The sequence below is a fragment of the Trachurus trachurus genome (genome assembly GCF_905171665.1).
Source record: "Trachurus trachurus genome assembly, chromosome: 11".
Classification (NCBI taxonomy): Eukaryota; Metazoa; Chordata; class Actinopteri; order Carangiformes; family Carangidae; genus Trachurus; species Trachurus trachurus.
In genome coordinates, this window is record NC_139904.1 from 14,049,192 (window position 1) to 14,056,844 (window position 7,653).

The 7,653-nt window shown below is 39.9% G+C and overlaps 1 long non-coding RNA gene across 1 annotated transcript; it reads left to right on the forward strand.

The window, feature by feature from the left end:
* The first annotated feature begins 1,162 nt into the window (after positions 1–1,162).
* Positions 1,163–4,220, forward strand: LOC310993966. Its single transcript, XR_014595763.1, has 3 exons — positions 1,163–2,562; positions 2,600–3,311; positions 3,360–4,220. It is a non-coding gene; the product is annotated as an uncharacterized lncRNA (long non-coding RNA).
* The last annotated feature ends 3,433 nt before the right edge of the window (positions 4,221–7,653 follow it).

The following is a 7,653-nucleotide window of genomic DNA, read 5'->3' on the forward strand; positions in this document are numbered from 1 at the left end:
AGAGTTTGAAGACTGTTTCAATGTATTCCTATGGGAAAAAAATTGCAGAAAAAGTTAAATATTTTAAAAAGTATAAATAGTATGAAAGAGAAAAGTCATAGCATAAATGTCCTGAAAAAGCTGCACGTTTTGATATATGAATTGTTGAAATAGCACAAAGTATGAAGGACTAGTTAAACGCAGAAAAAGGGAAGAAGACTCAGAATAATAACTAGAAAAAGATAGCATTTCCTGCAGAAAATGCGTGTGAATGCTGAAAGCAGCTGAACGCTATTGCTGAAGCAATGCTGAATGAGCTGAAGAAATTGTTGAATCAACGCTAAATTAGCTGAAGAAACTGCTAAAGCAATGGCAAAAAGGCATTATAGCTGAGAAATAGCAGAAATAGAATAGAAGAAAGAAGTTAAAATACAGATGAAGGGGTAGAAGAAAGAAAGACAGAAAGAAAGAAAAAGAGAGAAAAAAGAGACAGATGGTTTGAAAGAAAGAAAGAAATAGAGTAGGAGGTAGGAGATAGATAGATAGATAGGACAGAGAGTGTGGAAGACAGAGAGAAGAGGGTAGACAGAGCAAGATAGACAGACAGATAGATAGACAGATAGATAGATAGATAGATAGATAGATAGATAGATAGATAGATAGATAGATAGATAGATAGATAGATAGATAGATAGATAGATAGATAGGTGTTTGTGTGTGTGTGTGTGTGTGTGTGTGTGTGGTAGTTAGTGTGTGTCCATTTGTGTGTGTGTGTGTGTGTGTGTGTGTGTGCGTGTGTGTGTGTGTGTGTGGAAGATATACAAAAAGTTCTGACCTGACAACTGTATGAAATGTGTGTGTGTTGGACGTGTGTGTCTGTTTGTGTATGGTTAGTGTGTGTCCATTTGTGTGTGTGTTTGTTGTGTGTGCATGTGTGTCTGTTTGTGTGTAATTGTGTAAATTGTGTATGTGTTTGGTAAGTGGTTGTATGTTTGTTGGGTGTGTGTGTGTGTGTGTGTGTGTGTGTTTGTGTGTGTGTGTGGTAGTTAGTGTGTGTCCATTTGTGTGTGTGTGTTGGATGTGTGTGTATGGTGAGTGTGTGTCCATGTGTGTGTGTGTGTTGGATGTGTGTGTGTGTGTTGGATGTGTGTGTATGGTGTGTGTGTAGTAGTTAGTGTGTGTCCATTTGTGTGTGTGTTGGATGTGTATGCATGGTGAGTGTGTGTCCATTTGTGTGTGTGTGTGTGTGTTGGATGTGTGTGTATGGTGAGTGTGTGTCCATTTGTGTGTGTGTGTGTGTTGGATATGTGTGTATGGTCAGTGTGTGTCCATTTGTGTGTGTGTGTGTGTGTGTGTGTTGGATATGTGTGTATGGTCAGTGTTTGTCCATTTGTGTGTGTGACCAACAGACAGTCAAATAGAGAGAATGTGTGTGCGTTGCCATGGTGAGGTTGCCATGGTGAGGTTACCATGGTGAGGTTGCCATGGTGAGGTTGCCATGTTGAGGTTACCATGTAACTGGTGGCTGGTGGCTTTAAGGCATGGTGGCAGCTTTAACCATAGGCTTTAACTGCTCTGTGACACCCTCAAACAGATCTAATGTACGACAAATCTGTACTTAGTACGAGCAAAAGGTTTACATTTTCCGAACCATAAGACCTTGCTGAACGCATCCATGTCAATTTGGTGTTTCTAGAGTAAAAATTGTTGATTGTGACGCAGGTTGGAAACTTTGGGATGTTTAGAAAATCAGCGCCTACTTTTGAATGGGAGTCAATGAGAGGAGGAGAGGGAACTGGCCGCACTCAGAGGCTCCGAGTTTAAATTGTGTTTGTCTCTCTGGTTTTTTGAGCACATGAGGAGATCGAGGATGAGCTTGTCTACAAACGTGGCGGAAATTATGTGTGTAGAGTGTAATCTGTGGCCGTGCTGACAGGATAGAGAGAAAAATGTGAGAGGATTTTTAGACCCTCTGTCACTCTACCAACTGCCAACGTCCGAACATTCCGTCCCATTGACTTTCATGTTAAATCTGAATTTTGTCAGAAATTTTAATGATTTTAAAACTATACATATATCTGAAACTGTTGAAGATATCAATAAGCTGAGATATAGCTGAATAGTTGAAAGGTTTGTGAACAGTTTAAAAGTTGAATGAAGTCTGTAGCTGAAAGTATGCTGAAGCTATTAGAGGCTGAATGAAGCAGAAGATTTGAAGAGTTTGAAGACTGTTTCAATGTATTCCTATGGGAAAAAAAATTGCAGAAAAAGTTAAATATTTTAAAAAGTATAAATAGTTAAAAAGAGAAAAATAGTAGCATAAATGTCCTGAAAAAGCTGCACGTTTTGATATATAAATTGTTGAAATAGCACAAAGTATGAAGAAGTAGTTGAACACAGAAAAAGGGAAGAAGAAGTAAGAATAATAACTAGAAAAAGATAGCATTTCCTGCAGAAAATGCGTGTGAATGCTGAAAGCAGCTGAACGCTGTTGCTGAAGCAATGCTGAATGAGCTGAAGAAATTGTTGAATCAATGCTAAATTAGTTGACGAAACTGCTAAAGCAATGTTGAAAAGACTAATGTTAGAGTAGAGAAGAGTAGAGAGTAGAGTAGAGTAGAGTAGAGTAGAGTAGAGTAGAGTAGAGTAGAGTAGAGGAATACTTTATTCATCCCTAGGAGGGAAAAAGCTGAAACATGTAACTTGTAGTGTGAGATGAATGCCTTTTTAAAGGTAAAAAGCAGTAGAAATGCTAAAGGGAGAAGAAAACATTGAAATTCTGCATGTTTAAATGTAATGGTTAAATAGTTGAAATCTGCAGCTAACCTGACAGGAAGGACAACTGATGAACCAGCGCTAACATAGCCGAAGCAATGGCTGAGAATATATTTAAAAGTAGAAGATGTGAGACTTTGTATGAAATGGCTGGAAATTACTTGAATTGTCAAAGAAGAGTTTGAAAAATTCCTGAATTAGGAAAAAAGTTAATGCCTACTGAAATACATTGTAAACTGACAGCAGAAGAACATGGTTGAAGAATATAGATCGAGCATTAGCTGAGGAGTAGAACATGTAAACAGCGGGTTTAATGGTGTGAAATGGTTGAGAAGAGCCTCAGTAGTTTAGGATACGTGTAAAACAATGTGTTCAACATGACCAAAATGGGGAAATGTGTATTTTCAGTTTAAATAGCTAAAGAACAAAATTAACAGCAACGAGTCCATTAACTACAACAGGAAGATAGAGAGGTACATACACAACAGTCAGACAACTGTAGGAAAAGTGTGTGTGTGTGTGTGTGTGTGTGTGTGTGTGTGTGTGTGTGTGTGTGTGTGTGTGTGTGTGTGTGTGTGTGTGTGTGTGTGTGTGTGTGTGTGAAGAAGATATACAAAAAGTTCTGACCTGACAACTGTATGAAATGTGTGTGTGTTGGACGTGTGTGTCTGTTTGTGTATGGTTAGTGTGTGTCCATTTGTGTGTGTGTTTGTTGTGTGTAATTGTGTGTCTGTTTGTGTGTAATTGTGTAAATTGTGTATGTGTGTGTGTGTGTTGGATGTGTGCGTATGGTGAGTGTATGTCCATTTGTGTGTGTGTGTGTGTGTGTGTGTGTGTGTGTGTGTGTCCATTTGTGTGTGTGTAGTAGTTAGTGTGTGTCCATTTGTGTGTGTGTGTGTTGGATGTGTATGCATGGTGAGTGTGTGTCCATTTGTGTGTGTGTGTGTGTGTGTGTGTGTGTGTGTGTGTGTGTGTGTGTGTGTGTGTGTGTGTGTGTGTGTGTGTGTGTGTGTGTGTGTGTTGGATGTGTGTGTATGGTGAGTGTGTGTCCATTTGTGTGTGTGTGTGTGTGTGTGTGTGTGTGTGTGTGTGTGTGTGTGTGTGTGTGTGTGTGTGTGTGTGTGTGTGTGTGTGTGTGTGTGTGTGTGTGAGGAAGATATACAAAAAGTTCTGACCTGACAACTGTATGAAATGTGTGTGTGTTGGACGTGTGTGTCTGTTTGTGTATGGTTAGTGTGTGTCCATTTGTGTGTGTGTTTGTTGTGTGTAATTGTGTGTCTGTTTGTGTGTAATTGTGTAAATTGTGTATGTGTGTGTGTGTGTGTGTGTGTGTGTGTTGGATGTGTGTGTATGGTGAGTGTGTGTCCATTTGTGTGTATGTGTGTGTGTCCATTTGTGTGTGTGTGTAGTAGTTAGTGTGTGTCCATTTGTGTGTGTGTGTGTTGGATGTGTGTGTGTGTGTGTGTGTGTGTGTGGTAGTTAGTGTGTGTCCATTTGTGTGTGTGTGTGTGTGTGTGTGTGTGTGTCTGTCCATTTGTGTGTGTGTTGGATGTGTGTGTGTGTGTGTGTGTGTGTGTGTGGTAGTTAGTGTGTGTCCATTTGTCTGTGTGTGTATGACCGACAGACAGTCAGACAGAGAGAATGTGTGTGCGTTGCCATGGTGACGTTGCCATGGTGAGGTTACCATGGTGAGGTTGCCATGTTGAGGTTACCATGTAACTGGTGGCTGGTGGCTTTAAGGCATGGTGGCAGCTTTAACCATAGGCTTTAACTGCTCTGTGACACCCTCAAACAGATCTAATGTACGACAAATCTGTACTTAGTACGAGCAAAAGGTTTACATTTTCCGAACCATAAGACCTTGCTGAACGCGTCCATGTCAATTTGGTGTTTCTAGAGTAAAAATTGTTGATTGTGACGCAGGTTGGAAACTTTGGGATGTTTAGAAAATCAGCGCCTACACTTGAATGGGAGTCAATGAGAGGAGAGAGGGAACTGGCCGCACTCGGAGGCTCCGAGTTTAAATTGTGTTCGTCTCTCTGGTTTTTTGAGCACATGAAGAGATCGAGGATGAGCTTGTTTACAAACGTGGCGGAAATTATGTGTGTAGAGTGTAATCTGTGGCCGTGCTGACAGGATAGAGAGAAAAATGTGAGAGGATTTTTAGACCCTCTGTCACTCTGCCAACTGCCAACGTCCGAACATTCCGTCCCATTGACTTTCATGTTAAATCTGAATTTTGTCAGAAATTTTAATGATTTTAAAACTATACTTATATCTGAAACTGTTGAAGATATCAATAAGCTGAGATATAGCTGAATAGTTGAAAGGTTTGTGAACAGTTTAAAAGTTGAATGAAGTCTGTAGCTGAAAGTATGCTGAAGCTATTAGAGGCTGAATGAAGCAGAAGATTTGAAGAGTTTGAAGACTGTTTCAATGTATTCCTATGGGAAAAAAATTGCAGAAAAAGTTAAATATTTTAAAAAGTATAAATAGTTGAAAAGAGAAAAATAGTAGCATAAATGTCCTGAGAAAGCTGCACGTTTTGATATATGAATTGTTGAAATAGCACAAAGTATGAAGAAGGAGTTAAACGCAGAAAAAGGGTGAAAGAAGTAAGAATAATAATAATAATAATAAGTATAAAGATTTGAATAACAATAGTGTGAATGCTTCCAGCATTCACACTAATAACTAGAAAAAGATAGCATTTCCTGCAGAAAATGCGTGTGAATGCTGAAAGCAGCTGAACACTGTTGCTGAAGCAATGCTGAATGAGCTGAAGAAATTGTTGAATCAATGCTAAATTAGTTGACGAAACTGCTAAAGCAATGTTGAAAAGACTAATGCTAGAGTAGAGTAGAGTAGAGAGTAGAGGAATACTTTATTCATCCCTAGGAGGGAAAAAGCTGAAACATGTAGCTTGTAGTGTGAGATTAATGCCTTTTTAAAGGTAAAAAGCAGTAGAAATGCTAAAGGGAGAAGAAAACATTGAAATTCTGCATGTTTAAATGTAATGGTTAAATAGTTGAAATCTGCAGCTAACCTGACAGGAAGGACAACTGATGAACCAGCACTAACATAGCCGAAGCAATGGCTGAGAATATATTTAAAAGTAGAAGATGTGAGACTTTGTATGAAATGGCTGGAAATTACTTGAATTGTCAAAGAAGAGTTTGAAAAATTCCTGAATTAGGAAAAAAGTTAATGCCTACTGAAATACATTGTAAACTGACAGCAGAAGAACATTGTTGAAGAATATAGATCGAGCATTAGCTGAGGAGTAGAACATGTACACAGCGGGTTTAATGGTGTGAAATGGTTGAGAAGAGCCTCAGTAGTTTAGGATACGTGTAAAACAATGTGTTCAACATGACCAAAATGGGGAAATGTGTATTTTCTGTTTAAATAGCTAAAGAACAAAATTAACAGCAACGAGTCCATTAACTACAACAGGAAGATAGAGAGGTACATACAAAACAGTCAGACAACTGTAGGAAAAGTGTGTGTGTGTGTGTGTGTGTGTGTGTGTGTGTGTGTGTGTGTGTGTGTGTGTGTGTGTGTGTGTGTGTGTGTGTGTGTGTGTGTGTGTGTGTGTGTGGAAGATATACAAAAAGTTCTGACCTGACAACTGTATGAAATGTGTGTGTGTTGGACGTGTGTGTCTGTCTGTTAGTCCATTTGTGTGTGTGTTTGTTGTGTGTAATTGTGTGTCTGTTTGTGTGTAATTGTGTAAATTGTGTATGTGTGTGTGTGTGTTGGATGTGTGCGTATGGTGAGTGTGTGTCCATTTGTGTGTGTGTGTGTGTGTATGCATGGTGAGTGTGTGTCCATTTGTGTGTGTGTGTGTAGTAGTTAGTGTGTGTCCATTTGTGTGTGTGTGTGTGTGTGTGTGTTGGATGTGTGTGTATGGTGAGTGTGTGTCCATTTGTGTGTGTGTGTGTGTGTGTGTGTTGGATGTGTGTGCGTGTGTGTGTGTGTGTGTGTGTGTGTGAGGAAGATATACAAAAAGTTCTGACCTGACAACTGTATGAAATGTGTGTGTGTTGGACGTGTGTGTCTGTTTGTGTGTGTCTGTTTGTGTGTAATTGTGAAAATTGTGTGTGTGTGTGTGTTGGATGTGTGCGTATGGTGAGTGTGTGTCCATTTGTGTGTATGTGTGTGTGTCCATTTGTGTGTGTGTGTAGTAGTTAGTGTGTGTCCATTTGTGTGTGTGTGTGTGTGTGTGTGGTAGTTAGTGTGTGTCCATTTGTGTGTGTGTGTGTGGTAGTTAGTGTGTGTGTGTGTGTATGACCGACAGACAGTCAGACAGAGAGAATGTGTGTGCGTTGCCATGGTGACGTTGCCATGGTGAGGTTACCATGGTGAGGTTACCATGGTGAGGTTGCCATGTTGAGGTTACCATGTAACTGTTGGCTGGTGGCTTTAAGGTATGGTGGCAGCTTTAACCATAGGCTTTAACTGCTCTGTGACACCCTCAAACAGATCTAATGTACGACAAATCTGTACTTAGTACGAGCAAAAGGTTTACATTTTTTGAACCATAAGACCTTGCTGAACGCGTCCATGTCCCTTTGGTGTTTCTAGAGTAAAAATTGTTGATTGTGACGCAGGTTGGAAACTTTGGGACGTTTAGAAAATCAGCTCCTACTTTTGAATGGGAGTCAATGAGAGGAGGAGAGGGAACTGGCCACACTCAGAGGCTCCCAGTTTAAATTGTGTTCGTCTCTCTGGTTTTTTGAGCACATGAAGAGATCGAGGATGAGCTTGTCTACAAACGTGGCGGAAATTATGTGTGTAGAGTGTAATCTGTGGCCGTGCTGACAGGATAGAGAGAAAAATGTGAGAGGATTTTTAGACCCTCTGTCACTCTGCCAACTGCCAACGTCCGAACATTCC